This window comes from Odocoileus virginianus, chromosome 1 (assembly GCF_023699985.2).
Source record: "Odocoileus virginianus isolate 20LAN1187 ecotype Illinois chromosome 1, Ovbor_1.2, whole genome shotgun sequence".
Lineage (NCBI taxonomy): Eukaryota > Metazoa > Chordata > Mammalia > Artiodactyla > Cervidae > Odocoileus > Odocoileus virginianus.
This window is the reverse complement of record NC_069674.1, coordinates 45,000,149-45,019,464: the sequence shown is the minus strand read 5'-3', so window position 1 is coordinate 45,019,464 and position 19,316 is coordinate 45,000,149. Positions and strand designations below refer to the sequence as shown.

Below are 19,316 nucleotides of genomic sequence, written 5' to 3'. Positions count from 1 at the left end.
TTTGGTCCTTTCTCAGGATTTCTTCTCTCTGCTTACATTGCCCATCTGTTCATGTATGCTATCCATGTTGTCCATTAGAGCCCTAAGCATGTTAATCATACCATGTTTTAAATCTTTGGTCTGATAATTCCAATATCCTTGCCATGTCTGGTTCTGATGATTGCTCTGTCTCTTCAAACTGTGTTTTTTGCCCTGTAATTTTTTCTTGATAGCCAGACATGTACCACGCAAAACGAGCTGCTATAAATAGGCCTTTAGTGATGTGGTGGTTAGATATGGGGGAAAGGAAGCATTCTTTGGTCCTGTGATTAGGTCTGGGTTTCTAAGTGAGACTGTGAACTTCACAAGTGCTTTTCAATGTTTTTCTCCCCTTAAATGTAATGAGATGGCTAAAGCAGGCTTGAGTTGGGTATTTCCTTTCCCCCAGGTCAGTAGGGCTCTGATAATTCCCCAGCACGTTAGGCTCTGGTTAACTAGTTTCTGCTGAGGGCAGGCTTGTTTAGAAGAATAAAATGTTCTAGGGTCTTTCACAAAGGTTTGTTTTTCCCTCCCTCTGCCAGAAACATGAGACAATTTTTCTCCCATGTTTGTTTTAGGAACCTGGTCAAGCTTCAGGAGGTAAATCTCACAATACTGTGGAGAGCCCCATATGATTGGGTCCACCAGGAGTTTTCAACTCTCAGACTTGTATACACTAAGCCTCCAGCAATTTTTCAATTACAGTCCAGGTTTCCCTACTCAACCCTGCTTCCTGCGGTCATTTCTGCTGATCTTATTGCATACTCTTGTTTTTCAGTGTTTATAAAGAAAAAGAAGTAAAGGAACGAACCAGGATTGTGCTTCCAAATGCTGAGGCAGCAGACTGTTACTCTTTACTCTTCTTTGCCAGTGATACAATGACACTTTATCATTTTCTTTCTAACCTTATATGTTTTAATGCTTAGTATTTGCCTTTGATAAGAAGGCATCATTCTGGTTTCTAAGCTATCTTTGTAGTCATGGTAACGTTTCTCTTTATTAATTCATTTGGAATTCGATTTGTGAGGCACCAACTCAAACATCAGACCCTTATATTCCACATTTTGTCACGATGATTCAGGGTGCATACTTCCAACTTCTCAATTGTATTTTGTTTTTATCCCTTTCTTAGTGAATGAACAACAAAGAATATCCTACTTTTCCTTCTAGGAATCACTGTATTTTTCTTTCATTATTACAACTCTATAATTTGAACTGTCATGGTTGTAGTTACAAGAGGAGAACTTTAGAACTAGTTTCTGAACATTAGAGTAAGGAAATTAAAACAAGCTTATCAACTGGAGACGTCTTTTTTGCCATGAAGTGGTTTATGAAAATCACTGTATGTGCTTTTTTCTAGAATACCAATTTTTAAGAATCTGAACCCCAAAAAAGTGAGTTAAGCCCTATAATGTTTGTCAACCTTATTTAAACTTTTTTGGGTGATTTTTAACTCTCTCTTGAAATCCCACAGCATCTTCATCATAACTATATGTGAGGAACAGATGTGCAGAGTGAGTTTGTAGAGAATTCTGGTTAAGAGAATGTAAGTTAATCAAGGGTCACTCTTCAGGCAGTGTTTCAGGCACCAGGAAGAATTTATTTAAATATTGACATGAATGACAATCTCTTTTTCTGACTTGTCTGGAACTTTTCTGCCTGCAGTCAACTCCCAGCGGCATCCTGGCCATAGACTGTCACCATCTGGACCATAAAATTTGAAAATATGATGCTTAGCAAAACTGACATGAGTGTGATACCAGGAGCTGTTTGCATCATAATATTAATATAGATGTGATGGGAAGAGACATGAACTTACCTTCCCCAGAGAAGCCCTGATTTCCTCAGTGATGAGTCTCTGCTTCCTGTAAGAACTGCTCAGATAGGAGCATGGTTCACCTTTTTCTGGTCATCCAGGCATGATTTTCCGAGAGCCAGGGACTGCCTAGATTTCACTTATATCCTAAATGACAGAAGAAAGTGGAAAAGTCTATAATCACTAGTACTCATGCTGACCAGGACCTTTGTGTGGTGACGTCATTGGGCCTATTTGTCAGCCTTGACATTCCCTCATTAGGTTTTTTTTTTTTTCTTTATCGCTACTCACATCAATTGCATAAACCCATACATAGCTTCCACTATCCCTTGATAGCATATAATATTAAGAACTTGGAAACTGGAGTGTGTATTCCCCAAGAAAGTTACTCCTTTCAAGTCTACATTTCCTATAAAATGGGGATATGACCTCTAACTTGCAGAAGCATTGAATCTGGGACAGAGGAAGTCCCCCAGAACTGGAAATTATCATGGGCAGCTCTCCTCTCCCTTGAGTACCTGACTGTTCTAATTACCAAATAAGGTCACCCATGTGTCTTTCAGGCTGTGCCTCATGAAGCAGGGTCTTACTAACTCCATCTGGTTCCATCATACAGGACACAACCAGAACACTGTCCTACTAATTCCATCTGGCTCCATCACGTGGGACATGCCAGAACATGGTCCTACAACTCCATTGGGCTCCATCACACTGGGCCCACCAGATCACTGTCAATCAGCTTGTAAGTTACAAGATCTGCTTGCAGCAGTTGATCTAACAATATTTAAAACATATCAGTGTTTAGGACAATGGTTTGTGGGACCTGTTCAAGTTCAGAGGGAAAAAATAGCTTGAAAAACATAGAATTTAAGGTAAAATGGGGAGAATATTCACTTGATTATAAACTCAGAAAAAGTTTTACAATGCATGTCACTAGTTTTAACTAAACAAAAATATCCTTTAATATTATTTGTTGTTATTGTTCAGTCACTAAGTCATATGCAACTCTTTGTGACCCTGCTGGCTGCAGCAGGCCAGGCTCCCCTGTACTTCATTACCTATTCGTAAGCTGGCTAATTTGTGTAGACATATAGATATAGATATACCTTTTACATATATCCATGGTTTATTTTCCTGTGACAATAGGCATTTCTGTTCAAATGCAATGTTACACAGCTAAAAGGGATCTTCTAGTCCCACAGCCAAGCAAAGCACTCTTTTGTCCTATTGATGGTTTTAAACCTTGTTCCTCTCCTCTCTGGCTCCCCTACTCTAGGGGAAAAACACACACGAACCAACACAGCCTCCATGTCATAGTGCCACCATTCTCCTACTTAGCAATCTCATTCAAGCTAATTAGTTTATAGAAATACATGTCATGTCAAGTCAGGATAGAGCGTATGTGATCTTCAACTTAGATATCTGTTCATCACTCCTTGTCTCTTTCTCCAAGCCCACTCTTCCTATTCAGAATGTAAGATCAAGTTATTCATGCTGCTGTTTGAGGGCTTTCAGCCTAAGTTCCTTGGTGCAAGTTTTATCAGTTTTACAGAGTTAGGAACTTAAAAAAATTGGCCTTGAGATGTATTAGTCTCTGGAAGAGGGACTCACCTAAGAGGCACTAACCACAGACAAATTTATAAGCTATATCACCTTATATCAAATATAGGGGTTTAAAGGTGCAGCTAAAGAAACATGTTTGATAATCAACAAATGGCAATTTCTTAATTAAGGGTTAGTCCTACTGGAAAAGCTGAAATGGAACAGAAGGCTATTTGGTGGTGGAGCATCAGAAGTGTCCATATCCAGTTCATTCAGTTCATTCAGTCCATTCAGTTCAGTTCAGTTCAGTTCAGTCGCTCAGTTGTGTCTGACTCTTTACAACCCCATGAATCGCAGCACGCCAGGCCTCCCTGTCCATCACCAACACTTGGAGTTTACTCAAACTCATGTGCATCGAGTCGGTGATGCCATCCAGTCATCTCATCCTCTGTCGTCCCCTTCTCCTCCTGCCCCCAATCCCTCCCAGCATCAGGGTCTTTTCCAATGAGTCAACTCTTCACAAGAGGTGGCCAAAGTATTGGAGTTTCAGCTTCAGCATCAGTCCTTCCAATGAACACCCAGGACTGATCTCCTTTAGGATGGACTGGTTGGATCTCCTTAGAGTCCAAGGGACTCTCAAGAGTCTTCTCCGACACCACAGTTCAAAAGCATCAATTTTTCGGCACTCAGCTTTCTTCATAGTCCAACTCTCACATCCATACATGACCACTGGAAAAACCATAGCCTTGACTAGACGGACCTTTGTTGACAAAGTAATGTCTCTGCTTTCTAATATGCTGTCTAGGTTGGTCATAACTTTCCTTCCAAGGAATAAGAATCTTTTAATTTCATGGCTGCAATCACCATCTGCAGTGATTTTGGAGCCCAGAAAAATAAAGTCTGCCACTGTTTCCACTGTTTCCCCATTTATTTCCGATGAAGTGATGGGACTGGATGCCATGATCTTAGTTTTCTGAATGTTGAGCTTTAAGCCAACTATTTCACTCTCCTCTTTCACTTTCATCAAGAGGCTTTTTAGTTCCTCTTCACTCTCTGCCATAAGGGTGGTGTCATCTGCATATCTGAGGTTATTGATATTTCTCCCAGCAATCTTGATCCTGGCTTGTGCTTCTTCCAGCCCAGCATTTCTCATGTTGTACTCTGCATATAAGTTAAATAAGCAGGGTGACAATATACAGCCTTGATGAACTCCTTTTCCTATTTGGAACCAATCTGTTGGTCCATGTCCAGTTCTAACTGTTGCTTCCTGACCTGCATACAGATTTCTCAAGAGGCAGGTCAGGTGGTCTGGTATTCCCATCTCTTGGAATTTTCCACAGATTATTGTGATCCACACAGTCAAAGGCTTTGGCGTAGTCAATAAAGCAGAAATAGATGTTTTTCTGGAACTCTCTTACTCTTTTGATGATCCAGTGGATGTTGGCAATTTGACCTCTGGTTTCTCTGCCTTTTCTAAAACCAGCTTGAACATCTGGAAGTTCACAGTTCACATATTGCTGAAGCCTGGCTTGGAGAATTTTGAGCATTACTTTACTAGCGTGTGAGATGAGTGCAATTGTGTGGTAGTTTGAGCATTCTTTGGGATTGCCTTTCTTTGGGATTGGAATGAAAACTGATCTTTTCCATTCCTGTGGCCACTGCTGAGTTTTCCAAACCTGCTGGCATATTGAGTGCAGCACTTTCACAGCATCATCTTTCAGGATTTGAAATAGCTCAACTGGAATTCCATCACCTCCACTAGCTTTGTTTGTAGTGATGCTTCCTAAGGCCCACTTGACTTCACATTCCAGTATGTCTGGCTCTAGGTGAGTGATCACACCATCGTGATTATCTGGGTAATGAAGATCTTTTTTGTACCATTCTTCTGTGTATTCTTGCCACCTCTTCTTAATATCTTCTGCTTCTGTTAGGTCCATACCATTTTTGTCCTTTATTGAACAGTCCATATTCAGTTCAGTTCAGTTCAGTTCAGTCGCTCAGTCATGCCCAACTCCCTTCAACCCCATGAATTGCAGCACGCCAGGCCTCCCTGTCCATCACCAACTCCCAGAGTTTACTCAAACTCATGCCCATCAAGTAAGTGATGCCATCCAGTCATCTCATCCTCTGTCACCCCCTTCTCCTCCTGCCCCCAATCCCTCCCAGCATCAGGGTCTTTTCCAATGAGTCAACTCTTTGCATGAGGTGGCCAAAGTACTGGAGTTTCAACTTCAGCATCAATCCTTCCAATGAACACACAGGACTGGTCTCCTTTAGGATGGACTGGTAGGATCTCCTTGCAGTCCAAGGGACTCTCAAGAGTCTTCTCCAACACCATAGTTCAAAAGCAACAGTCCATATTAGGTGCCCCTAAAGGCAGTGGTTTTCAACCAGTAGTTATATTGCCTCCTGGAGGACATTTGGCAATGTCTGGAGACATTTTTGGTTGTCACAACTGGGTAGGGGTTGTTACTGGGATCAAGAGGCCAGAGAAGCTGCTGATTGCCCTAGAAGGCACAGGACAGCCCTCAACAACAAAGAATTATCCTTCACAAAGTGTGAATAGTGTTGAGGCTAAGAAGCTATTTTAAGAGGCAGTTCTACTCAAGTCTCAAATCTCTTCTGTCATCTCTCTCTTCTTAGCATATAAGTGAAACACAAAACTACTCAATAAATCAAATTAAATGATTAACCTTCCTATAGGGCCAACAAAATACTAACTATCAAAAGTCCCATTGTTACCCAGAACAAGCAGTGAGTGCTTTCTGGCTCATTTTTCCTTCCTCTGAGTGACAGGTGACAGTATCATTTAAGAATATGTATTAATATTTTCTTCTAGGCACTATTTGTGAGAAAGGAGGAAGGTGAGCTGGGAGGAAAATCCTCAAAAAATCCTTCATCCTTTTGATCAAGCCACAAAAGGACAAAAAGCTCAAACCCCAGGCTGGATGAATGTATACAAAACTGCCCACAGTCAATGACAAATTACTGCTGTTAAATAGCCTATCAAAGCTTCAGGGGATAGAAAGATAAGCTTATTTAAAGTGACTTCTGGTACAGGCACTGAAACACAAGCTTCTCCTGAAAGCTTTTGGATTGGGGTGAGGAAGGGAGGGAGCTGGGGTAGAGATTAGGGCCTGGGTAGTCACAGCTGTAGGTGGTGGAGGGAGCCGGTAAACCAAAAGAAGAATAGGAGGCTCTTTGGGATGTGGGAGGAGTGCTGGAGCTGGAGATGATATGGCCCTTGGATATGATTATTGTGGGCTTACCACCAAGCTTGGGAAGCCTGGAGTGCTGCAATCCATGGGGTTGCAAAGAGTCAGACATCACTGAGCAACTGAACTGAACTGAACCACCAACCTTCCAAATCCTGGTCCAACTCCTGAAGTTTCAGGTCCCTCATAACAGTAGAACAAGTTGACCCTCACTGATACAACCTAACAAATAGCCTTGGCTCCTGGCACCATGCCCTGATCTCCAGCTGGCAGAGCAAAAGATGATGCACAGGTAAATGATCATTGACCCCAGGCGGCCATGCTGACATCAGTGGATGGCCTGAGGTGTGGGGCAACAGATGGTCACAGAGCTGGGAGGCTCCAAAGGAGACCTAGTTCCACTGTGGGACCTCTGACCTCCATCGCCATTTCCGTAAAATAAGTAAGTTAGATTAGATCATAGACAAGGTTCTTTCCAACTCTGAAAGTGCCTGGTTTTATCATTCATTTCTACTACCTATTGTTAAATCAGCTAATGCCTACAGGTTGTTTTTCTTTAATGTTAATTTCCTTTCACCAGCTTTGCTCTATCCCTGTTAATGGTTAAATTTGGAGAATATTTTTGTATCCATAATTGTTTAGAAAAAAATAATACTACAATTTTGAGGGAGCCAATTAATCACAACTTTTGTCTTGATTTGGACTCTTTCAGAAGCCAGTTAGCTTCCCAGGTGGCACTAGTGGTAAAGAACCTGCCTGCCAATGCAGGAGACATAAGAGATGCTGGTTTGATCCCTGGGTTGGGAAGATCCCCTGGAGAAGGGCATGGCAACCCATTCTAGTATTTTGCCTGGAGAATCCCTTGGACAGAGGAGCCTGGCAGGTTGTAGTCCATAGGATCACAAAGAGTCAGATACGACTGAAGAGACTTAGCAGGCACACACAGAAGCCAGTACTGACAAGGATTTGACTCTAAGTACTTTTCTTGGGAGGTGATCCTAGGAAATGCAAATGGCATGGGAAAGGAAGACAGAGAGGGAAGGAAGCAAAGTATATGGCTAAGTCTATTACACTGAGGGCAACTGGAGCTCAATCCATGGGGCATCTCTGGGAGCAGGAACTTTCTCCCCACCAGATGGTGAGAAGTTGAGGAATTTAGACACCAATTCCTCTCCAATATGCTTGATGCTGCTTCCTGGATACTATTAGGTTGGTGCAAATTCAAATATGGTTTTGGACTGTGAATTTTAAATCATTATAACTAGGCTCAAACATATCTTTATTCATCAAAATAGAAATCATAACAATCAACACATTTTTGCCAATGAGAAGTAAGTGCCTATTTTTATAGCATAAAAATCCATGCTTTGGGATTCTACAAAGTCTTAGAAAGCATTTTCTGCATTCTGCTGATTGTGGAATTATTTTCCCTGCAAAATAGTTGCAGAGATGCTTGAAGAAGTGGTGAGAGTTGGTGACTGGTTGGCAAGAGGTCAAATGGTTGGCGAGAGGTTGGTGACAGTTGTTGCTGACTGGTTGGCAAGAGGTCAGGTGAATACGGCAGATGAGATAAATCTTTGTAAAGAGAGATAAAACCCAATTTGTTAATCTTTTGAAGCACTGGTTGTGTGAAGTGTGGTCAGGCATTGTTGTGGAGAAGAGTTGGGCGCTTTATATTGACCAAAGCTGGCTGAAGGTGTTGGTTTTCAGTGCATCTCATTGGTTTGCTGAGCATACTCCTCAGAGGTAATGGTTTTGCTGAAATTCAGAAAGGTATAGTGGCTCAGATGGGCAGCAGACCACCAAACAGTGACCATGACCTTTTTTTGGTGTAAGGTTGGCTTTGAGAAGTGCTTTAGAGCTTCTTCTCTGTCCAGTCACTGAGGTGGCTGTGGCTGATTGTTGTATGCAATCCACTTTTTGTTGCACGTCACAATCCAATCAAGAAATGGTTCGTTGTTGATTCATAGAATAAGAGAAGACCAACCCTTCAAAAAGATGATTTTTTAAATTTCTGGCTGGTTCATAAGGCACCCACTTATCAATTTCCTTCAAATGCTGAAAGACCATAAAGTGGTTGATGTTGAGTTCTTTGGCAGCTTCTCCTGTAGTTTTAAGAGGATCAGCCTCAATGATGGCTTTCAATTATGGTTATCAACTTCTGATGGCCAGCCACTATGCTCCTCATCTTCAAAGCTCTCATGTCTTTTGCAAAACTTCTTGAACCATAACTGAACTGTATGGTCAATAACAGTTCCTGGACCAAGTGCACTGTTGATGCTGCATGTGGTCTCCACTGCTTTACAACCCATTTTGAAACTCAAGTAAGAAAATCACTCAAATTTGCTTTTTGTCTAATATCATTTCCATAGTCTAAAATAAATATAAAATAAACAGCAATAACTCATTAGCAAAAAATATAAAGAGAGAAATGCACTTAAATGATGTGTAAACTAACCACATTTATTTAGAATGTATTCCAATATCAAAAAGCAAATTTCAACAATGCAAAAACTGCAATTACTTTTAAACCAACCTAATAACTCCTTCTGTACAGACTGACAGTCCATGGGCAGAGAGTCGCAAGGGCCCACAGTAGCAGCCTTCAATAGGTAGTCATGCCACCAAGATATGGATATACTACTGACAGCATCTGCTTCCAGATCTGGATGCAGGAGCCAGTTGGGAACCAAATGAGTTTTCTCACTGGTAAAATTGGGATGGAGAATGCAGTTTGGATTTGAGGCTGAAAGCAAAGGCAGGCAGATCAACCCTAGAGCTGCAGGCCACTCCTGGGGGTCACAGAGACCCAGCCTCAGAAAACTTACCTTGTAGGGTACACACCCTGGCTTGTGGATGAGGGGCTCAGAGACAATGAGAGCAAGAGTGCAGGGGCCCAGTTGTGAGACTCTACCTATCCACAAGGAATTTAGGATGGGATTGAGGGCAGAAGCTTCTGCCTCCCAAATTCCCTGAGGTGGTGGGAAGGTTGACCCTCATTTTAAGAGAAATTCCTAATATGTGTGCCCCAGCCAAAAGGTAGGAAGAACAATACACACAAGGCAGCTATCCTTAGCCTGCAGCTCCCAAGGCCCCAGAGGTCTCAGATAACTTAATAACATCTGAGACCTCACAAGGACCCCGGATACAATACCTGGTACTTATACGTGGGGCTTCCCAGTGGTAAAGAATCCATCTGTCCATGTAGAAGATGCGGGAGATGTGGGTTCAATCCCGGGGTTAGAATGATCCCCTGGAGGAGGAAACAGCAAACCACTCCACTACTCTTGCTGGGAAAATCCCATGGACTGAGGAGCCTGGAGGCTACAGTCATGGGGTCGCAAAGAATCTGCCACGACTTTCTGGAAGGCGGCTTTCCCTTGTGCTGAGGCAGTCCTGGGCTCCTAGAGTGAGGGTGGAGGGAGCCTGGCAGCTCCAGTGGAGAATCATCAGAAAAAGGATATGATGACTTCTATGTCAGCTTGAACTCAAATAGAAAAGATCTGTGCAGGTGATCAAGAGATCAAGCCCTGAGCCTTTGGAGTGGGAGCACTGACTCCAAGACCCTAGACTACCAGAGAACTAACCCTTAGGACTATCAAATAGTGAGAACTCACACAAATGAAACCACCTGAATACAAGACCCAGCATCACCCAACCACCAGTAGCTCCCTGTTCAGGATGCCTCATCTAAAGTGAAAGTGAAGTCGCTCAGTCATGTCCGACTCTTTGAAACCCCACGGATTGTAGACTACCAAGCTCTTCCATCCATGGGATTTTCCAGGCAAGATTACTGGAGTGGGTTGCCATTTCCTTCTCCACGGAATTTTCCTGACCCAGGGATCGAACCCAGGTCTCCAGCATTGCAGGCAGACACTTTACCATCTGAACTACAAGGGACGTCTCATCTAAACAAGAAACAACAACAACAAAAATACAAACCCAATCATCAGCAGACAGGATTACCACCTCACTCAGCCTTGCCCATCAGAGAAAAAACAAACAAACAAACGAAAAAACTCAGCACTAATTTCACCCAAAAGAAGTTTACACAAACCACTGAACCAACCTTAGGAGGGCAGAAACAAAAAGGAAGAAAGAATTCAACCTTCTTCAAGAAAAGAATTCAACTTTCCTTGAAGCCTGGGAAAAGGAGACCTCAAACACAATAAGTTAAAAAAAAAATAATGAGAACGCGGTGAAATACTATACAAACGAAGGAACAAACTAGAAACACAGACGTCCAAATAAATGAAGAGCAAATAGGCAAACTCCATGAAAAAGAATTCAGAATAATGATAATAAAGATGATCAAAAACCTAGAAAACAAAATGGGGAAAATGCAAGAATCAATTAACAAAGACCTAGAAGAATTCAAGAATAAACATACAGAGACAAACAACACAATTACTGAAATTAAAAATACTCTAGAAGGAATCAACAGCAGAATATCTGAAGCAGAAGAATAAAACAGTGAGCTGGAAGATAAAATGGTGGAAATAACTTCTGAAGAACAGAATAAAGTTAAAAGAATGAAAAGAACTGAGGACAGTCTCAGAGACTTCTGGGACGGTATCAAACACACCAACATTTGAATTATAGGGGTCCTAGAAGAAGAAGAGAAAAAGAAAGGGTGTAAGAAAATGTTTGTAGAGATTATAGTTGAAAATTTCCCCAACATGGAAAAGGAAATAGTCAATCAAGTCCAAGAGGCACAAAGAGTCCCATACAGGATAAACCCAAGGAGAAACATGCCAAGATACATTCTAATCAAACAAAGACTAACCACAAAGAAAGAATATTAAAAGCAGCAAGGGAGAAGCAACAAGTAACATACAAGGGAAACCCTATACACTTAACAGCTAATCTTTCAGCAGAAATTCTGCAGGCCAGAAGAGAAAGGCAGGATATATTTAAATACTGAAAGCGAAAAATCTACAACCAAGATTACTGTACCTGGCAAGGATCTCATTCAAAATTAATGGAGAAATAAAAAGCTTTTCAGACAAGCAAAAGTTAAGAGAATTCAGCACCACCTAGCCAGCTTTAGAACAAATATTAAAGGGACTTATATTAGTCCTGGGCGTTCATTAGAAGGACTGATGTTGAAGCTGAAACTCCAGTACTTTGGCCACCTGATGTGAAGAGCTGACTCATTTGAAAAGACCCTGATGCTGGGAAAGATTGAGGACAGGAGGAGAAGGGGACAACAGAGGATGAGATGGTTGGATGGCATCACCGACTCAATGAACATGAGTTTGGGTGAACTCTGGGAGTTGGTGATGGAGAGGGAGGCCTGGCGTGCTGCAATCCATAGGGTTGCAGGGAGCTGGGCATGACTGAGCGACTGAACTGAACTGAACTGATATAGTCAAAAAATACAAGAGAAGAAAAAAGATCTACAAAATCAACCCCAAACAATTAAGAAAATGGCAACAGGAATATATATAGCAATAATTACTTTAAATGCAAATGGATTAAAAGCTCCAACCAAAGGCACAGACTGGCTGAATGTGATACATTCAGATAAGGCACAGACAAGACCCATATATATACTGTCCACAAGAAACCCACTTCAGATCTAAAGACACATATAGAATGAAAGTAAGAGGATGGAAAAATATATTTCATGCAAATGGTAAGCAAAAAAAGCTAGAGTAGCAATCCTCATATCAGACAAAATAGATCTTAAAGGATATTACAAGAGATAAGGAAGGACACTATGTAATGATCAAGGGATCAATCCAAGAGGAAGACATAACAATTGTAAATATCTATGCACCCAACATAGGAGCACCTCAATACATAAGAATTGGCCACAACTGAGCACACACTCATGGAACTTATGCATACTATTACTTTTCAAATACAAATTCTTTTAAACATACGAGTGAATTCATGGTAGGCTTTATTCATTATGTAGTTTTTTCAATCAGTGCACAATATATGTGTATGTGAAGTTATGAAATTATGACTTTAAGAATAAAGTACAGGCATTGAACTTTATACTGATATTGTCTCAATTAGCCCCCCAAAAAAGCATTACCTTATTCATATTTTGCAGTTGAGGAAACTAAGGCTCAGAGTCATTAAGCAAATAATTCTAAGTCATGGAGTTAGAAATCAGAGGATCCAACTGAAAATCTGTTCTCAGTGTATATTCATGTACAAAATAATTTCATGTGTAAAAGTCATGAATGAATGAGATAAAAAAATAAGCAGTATGTAAGTATGCTAATGTTTGTAGGATTGTCTCACCTGCACTTCAGGAACAGTATGTTTTTAAATGGATGGCTATCTGAAGGCAAGACCCCATGTACACCAGCTTCCATAGGTTAGAGCTCCTGAGACTAGGATGACTTCAAAACTGGGTCTTAATTATCTGATTCTGCATTTGTTGCAATTTTCTTCAACTCACCCTTAATTGACTATTTTGCAAGAAACACATTGCAGAATAGCTGCCAAAATTTTGAAATCTACCACCATCCCCCCCACCCCCCACCACACCATGACTATATCCCTGGATACACAGAGGTGGTCCTAACATTTTCTGTGTGATATGACTGTGTGCCCCTGGCCTCATGATGAATGATCCAGTGGGACACCTGGCCGAAAATAACCTAGTAAAGTTCTCCCCAGGAACATAAAGCTGGGAACTGAAAGGCACTCAGCATGGGATCAGAAGGGGTGCAGCCATGCTCCCAGCAGGGCATTGGAGAGTAGGTCCTCTGAACTTTTCTGCCATTCATGGGGCCTGGAACTGCCCCTTCGAGAGACATAGTGGCTCATCTGTTCTGCTAATTCTTTGATTAAATGTATTATTCCACTAAATCCTGCCTTTCACTTAATCTAACCAGAACCTGTTTCTGTTGCTTGATACCACAGAACTCAAATGGTCACTCTCATGAAAGTCAAAGTCTCATCAGAGATGAGATCATCCACAGGAGAGGACATAGCTGCAGGGAGTTTACGCCCTGTGGGCAAGAGAAGACAGTGAGAAGACAAGCGTACAAATAGCCATCACATGAGGCCAAAGGACAAAGTGGGCTCATAGACAGGCACGATGTATAGACGGAGGGATTGAAGAAGGCTGTAGTAATGGGGCCTGGGCCTTGAAGGGGAAGTGAGAGATTAACGGGAGGGAGACCCTGGGCAGAGCAGACACTTTAAGCCAAGGGAGAAGTGGGATCTGGCTGCAGGGTGGGGAGGAACTGGATAAAATCTGGATAATGGCTTGGGACCAGATGCTTTTCCAGCAAGGTTCTTTGTAGCCCTTCTAATAACACCCTGTGAGTAAAACATAACTTGGTAAATAGTAACTGATCTGTTTTTCATTCACAGTATTTTCTTCTACTTCTTGATCCTCCTCCATTTAACCATCTAGACATTCCTACACATATTGCTCCCTTAGGGAACAGAAAGCAGAAAACAAACAAAACAGCAGTCAACTCTTGGATTCTGAGTTTCCAAATACTAGCCATCTGAGAGGGACAGTGGTTAAGGCACAAAATAGAGATGCTACAGTAAAACACACCTAGAGAGAATCAGTCCAATAAGTTTGACTTTCTCAAGTCATGTCAAGGATTGAGGGATTATTTTTTAAAAAGCAGCAGCAGTAGCAGCTGGCTGTGGCTTGGTACTAATCTAAGCTGCTTCATTCCAGGCCACTTGAAAAGTCATTGACTTTGAATCCCAAATGGGACCAGATTATCAGTCACCATTATGGAGCAGCTCAGCGGCAAGGCTCAAAGTATTTCCAGGAAATGAGTTCCTGAGCACTAAAAGTAGATCCTAATTGTTGTTAGCCATCAGGAAAACTCCCTTTCCCTGACCTCCTCTTACTTGCAGTGTCCTTGCTCTCTTTAATCTTCAGGCCTTCCACTTCAGCGACCCCCTTGGACTCGCACCTTCAACTATGCTTTACCCTTGACCCAACCTGGAGATGTCTCAGGTGACCTTTCCTCCAATAGCAACGCGCAGCCTGCCATACCCTATATGTGCCCATTTCTGCTGATCACCCTTGTTTTCACAGAATCCTACTGATTCTCTGTCTTTTGCTGCCCTATTCTGAGTGCTGGAGGCAGACCTATGTCGACTAAAAAGAGATGCACAACTTGAGAGTTGTGAGTTAAATTTTATTTGGGGCAAAATAAGGACTGCAGTCTGGGAGGCAGCATTTCAGATAGCCCTGAGAGACTGCTCCAAAGCAGCAGTGGGGGAAGTCAATATATAAGGTTTTGGTGAAGGGGGAGTTCAATACCATGAAGCACTCACTTTGCAAAAGGGTTTTTGTTAGTTATGAGGATCTGATGTCACCATGAAGGGACTTAGTGCTTCTCTAGATATGAGGAGATGCAAGGGCTGAGATCATAAAATCTGTTCCTAAAAACATCCAACTATCCAAAGACCTGTCCCACCAGATTCCCTGGAGCACAGAGTGCCTCACTCCACTCTGAACCCCCTCAGGGATTGTTGAAGATCAACAACTATTAGCAGCATGGGGTTCAATCTCTGTAGAGGCAGATGGCAAATGCCTTTGTTGTTCAGTCATTGGCAGTGCTCTTGGTAAGTGCCAATTTGTAGCTGACACCTACATAGGGTGTCACTGAACCTCTTTCATTTTCCAGCTGTTGGTTGGGTTTGTCAAATAGGAAGGGCCAGGGGAAGATCAGAGGGAGGGAAGAAAGGGAGGTCAGGGTGTCTGATTCCCCATCTTACCCAGGGTCTTGCTGCAGCACGGGCTGTTTCCCCACAGCAGTCACTCTGACCTGCTGGCCCTTCTTCCTGAGTTCCCAGCTCTCTCTAGGCTCCAGCAGCAGCGTCCCTTTCATTCGCCCCTTGAGACCTGAGATGGCAATGGCAGACTTTTCACTGAGTGTCATGTCTCTTGCTGCAAACCTAACAACTACAGATTTCCTACAGCTCTAGTTTTTCTCCTTACTGGAGGGGACTCTGCAGTGGTGATAACCTGTAGTTGTTAGAGCATATCCAAGCAGCCTCTTAATCATAGGAAAGAATATAATTGGGCAGACATGGAGTTGATTGTGGGGACTGGTAGTGAAAAGCAGGAAGATCTGGTTTAATATTATAGTTAGAGCCTTTGATAGGGAAGCCAAGCCCCACATTCTAGCCCTGAAATTCATCACATGAAATTAAAAGAACTTAAATTCTTAAAAGTTAATGCTTAAGATCAAGTCTTAGAGTTAACCATTTTATGTCCCAGCATTCTTAATTTGTACCTACCTTAAACATCAATCATCTGGTATGAATGTGACTTATTTTTATCTGTCTCTCCCATTGGGCAGTGAAACAAAAAGCCAAATTGTATTCATCTTTGCAATCAAGCACCTTGCAAACTGTCTGACTCCAAGCATGTGTTCAATAACTTTTTCTGAATGAGTGGAAAGATGATCCCTTTGTTTAAATTTCCTCTGATGATTGCGCTGCCAGTGTTCACATCCCAACCCTGCCACTTACAAGTACTCTGTAGCCTGGGTCAAGCTGCTTAACCTCTCTGTGCCTCAGCATCTCAAGCATAAAATGAGGATTAATAACAGTACTTACTCAGTGGAGCATTTTATGGATTAAATGATATAAAAGAATAGCAGTTAGTACAAAGCAGGGTGCATATTTATCTCCCAAACATTGTCAGTTATTGTTCGTGGTAGTACATGGGGAAATCCTCTGCCATACAGCATATGCTAGGAAAATTATTGTAAAACTGATCTTGTAAGCTGAGATGTGCTAGGTCAATATTAAAATAATGTCAGTGTTGTAAATGAACCTTAAAAGGATTTTGAAGGAATCAGGAAAGTGGAGTTAAGGCAGTGCTTCTCGAATGGAAATAATTTTGATTCCAGGAGACATCTGGCATCGTCTGGAGACATTTTCAGTTGTCATAACTGGGGGGATGTTACTGGCATCTGCTGAGCAGAGGCCAGGGATACTGCTAAACATCCTACAATGCAAAGGACAGCCCAACAGCCTCCCCCCGCTTCTTGCACCACCAAAGAATTATCTGGTCAAAATGTCAGTAGTGCTAACTTAAGGAACAAGGACTTGATTTTGCACCTGAGACTCTGAAACTCCCAGGCCAGGGACACCTGAGCCTGTCTGTTACCCTCTCTTATTTGGCAAAATCCAATGTATACCTGGCTGTGATCACAGAACATGTTGTACCGTCTCCCTGTGTGCTGTCTCTCCCACTGGAGGCAGCACCTACACCAGGAATAGGCTACTTCCATCAGCATCCTCTTGGGTAATCTATTTTTAAATGTTTACAGAGCAAGTGGGAAGGGTGAAAAAAATCAGAGAACATTTGAGAAAACATCTACTCATGTTCATTTGTTCTTGGAACTCATGATCAGCCATCAGAGCCACAAAGAACAGGCTGGAGTTCCAGGTACCAGCATAGAAACAGGGACGTTAAGCACCTGCCCCATTGTCCACAGCATGTTGCTTTAGGCTTTGTCATTGCCAAGGCCAAGTTTTGTTGTCATTACTCGTTAGATACCATGGCAAGGTCTTGCCCCCTAAAAACTATAGTCTCATTACTTCATCTCCTTAAAATCTTCTTAATATGCATTTAATATGCACTTCAGGATGGCTTAATTTCAGAGTTTTTACTTTTTCCCTTGCAATTGATCCTCATTAGTTTTCACATTTTTGGCAGGAACTCTCATGTCAATACTTGCTGAGCCAAATCCATTTCCTTGAAAGACATTCATTGATTTATTCATCTATTCATTTGTTGATTCATCCCCTCATCACAACTACAGTGAGTAGGATTGCCAGGTCCTAGGGTACTTGTGTGACAGACCTTGTGCTAAGCTCAAGGTTACAAAAACAAAAATAACAGCTCCCAATCTAGTTAGCTGATAGAATTATTTTAAAAGCTGCTGCATATCCTGACTTAGCAATTCCAGTTTCCAGCAGCTCTCTAGGGAAATGCTCACATATGTGTGCAAAGATGCAGAAATAAAATGATTATTGTAGCATTGTTGGGCTAGAAAAAATTGGAAACAAACTGAATGTCCATCAATATGATTAATGCTAAATAAAATGTGGTGTATGCATACCATAGGATTTTATGCAGCAGTTAACAGGAAGGGTCTAAATATATCAACACAGATAGATCTCTGAAACATACAGTCTTGGAGGAAAAGTCCACAGAGATTCACACCAAACTCAGAGCAGAGGTGGCCTCTGAGCACATGGGAGAGGATGGAATGTGGATAAGGGGAGGTGGTCAGAGAAGACTGCTGCTGCTAAGTCGCTTCAGTCGTTTCGGATTCTGTGCGACCCCATAGATGGCAGCCCACCAGGCTCCACAGTCCCTGGGATTCTCCAGGCAAGAACACTGGAGTGGGTTGCCATTTCCTTCTCCAATGCATGAAAGTGAAAAGTGAAAGTGAAGTCGCTCAGTCATGTCCGACTCTTCATGACCCCATGGACTGCAGCCCACCAGGCTCCTCTGCCCATGGGATTTTCCAGGCAAGAGTACTGGAGAGGGTTGCCATTGCCTTCTCCATAGAGAAGACTAACCTAATGGAAATAGTTTTATTTCTTAAAAGGGTTAAATTTGTTGCTTATGCATGTTACATATAAAACTAATAAAATACCACTTTGCTACTATAAGGCAAAGTGGTAGTATAAAATGAAGGCTCTGCTCTTCTTTAATACATCAAAAAAGTTTTGGGGGACAAAGGGACATATGAACTGGGTTTTTAAAGGCCTTGTAGGAGCCTGACAGCCTGAGGTGAGGTGAGGGGGTTTTATTCTACATGGGGGACAGCAAAGATGCAGACCTACCCCTCCCTTGGAGCAGTTCCACATGACTGGCCCATGCAGTAGAGAGGAGTGGACTGCAGGTGGGGGAATGTGACGCTGAAGGGGGCAGATATAATACATCTGGGACCTAAGATGGCACTAGAAAGTGAATGTTTTTATATTTCTTGCTGAGAACTTCTCCATCTTCTCCTGTAAGCAATGGAAACGCTACAAATGAGGGGTGATGTGACTCGATGTTGAGTTTGGAGGAGTCAGTTAGGTAAGAGTGGTTTTCTCCCAGAGTCTGCAGAGGACAGACAAGCTCAGCCCATCTACAAAGGCTGAAGTGTGTACAAAGGGAGGTGTGGTGTGCCGTACCCAGTGTCCAGACTTCAAGATTTGTTAAAATACACCACATATACTGAAGGGTGAGTGAATCTTAAGAGTAACTTTGATGCACATTTACAAAGCAAATCCACCTGATTAATTTTGATAGAAATCAAGATATAACATGCGCTAAGCTTCCCAGGAGTGCCTCTTATGACCTCTATCAGAAATTATACTCTTGAAAGAAAACCATGATGACGACTTCATCTGGATTTGATTTCTCAGTATAATGTTAGATAGGGGTCAAGGATTTTTCTTCTCCCATATTGCTATCAACTTGGTTCAGTTCCAAAAATGGAGTGCTGAAGTGAGAGCTCTGGGGAGAAAAGAGGAACTCTTAAAGATAGGAAATGTAGTGAAGAAGGCTGGAGAGAAAAAGCACATTTAAAAGTCCACATATTGAAACTAGATAGAAGTGACAGTTGTACAACATTGTGAATGTTCTACACTAATGTACACTTTAGAATGGTTAAGGTGCTTGGGGGTGGAAAGAGGGTAGAAAAAATCCATGTGTATAATACTTAACAGCTGTCTGCACAAAAAAACTTGATCTCACATTCTCTGTGCAT

At 42.0% G+C, this 19,316-nt stretch overlaps 1 long non-coding RNA gene across 1 annotated transcript in view; it reads right to left on the bottom strand.

Moving 5' to 3' along the window:
- LOC139036053 (uncharacterized) overlaps nt 1–19,316 on the bottom strand; it is a 243,050-nt gene that overhangs the window by 13,436 nt on the left and 210,298 nt on the right. Inside the window, exon 5 of the long non-coding RNA XR_011488771.1 lies at nt 1,838–1,981. This is a non-coding gene — a long non-coding RNA (uncharacterized lncRNA). The remainder of the gene's footprint in view (nt 1–1,837; nt 1,982–19,316) is intronic.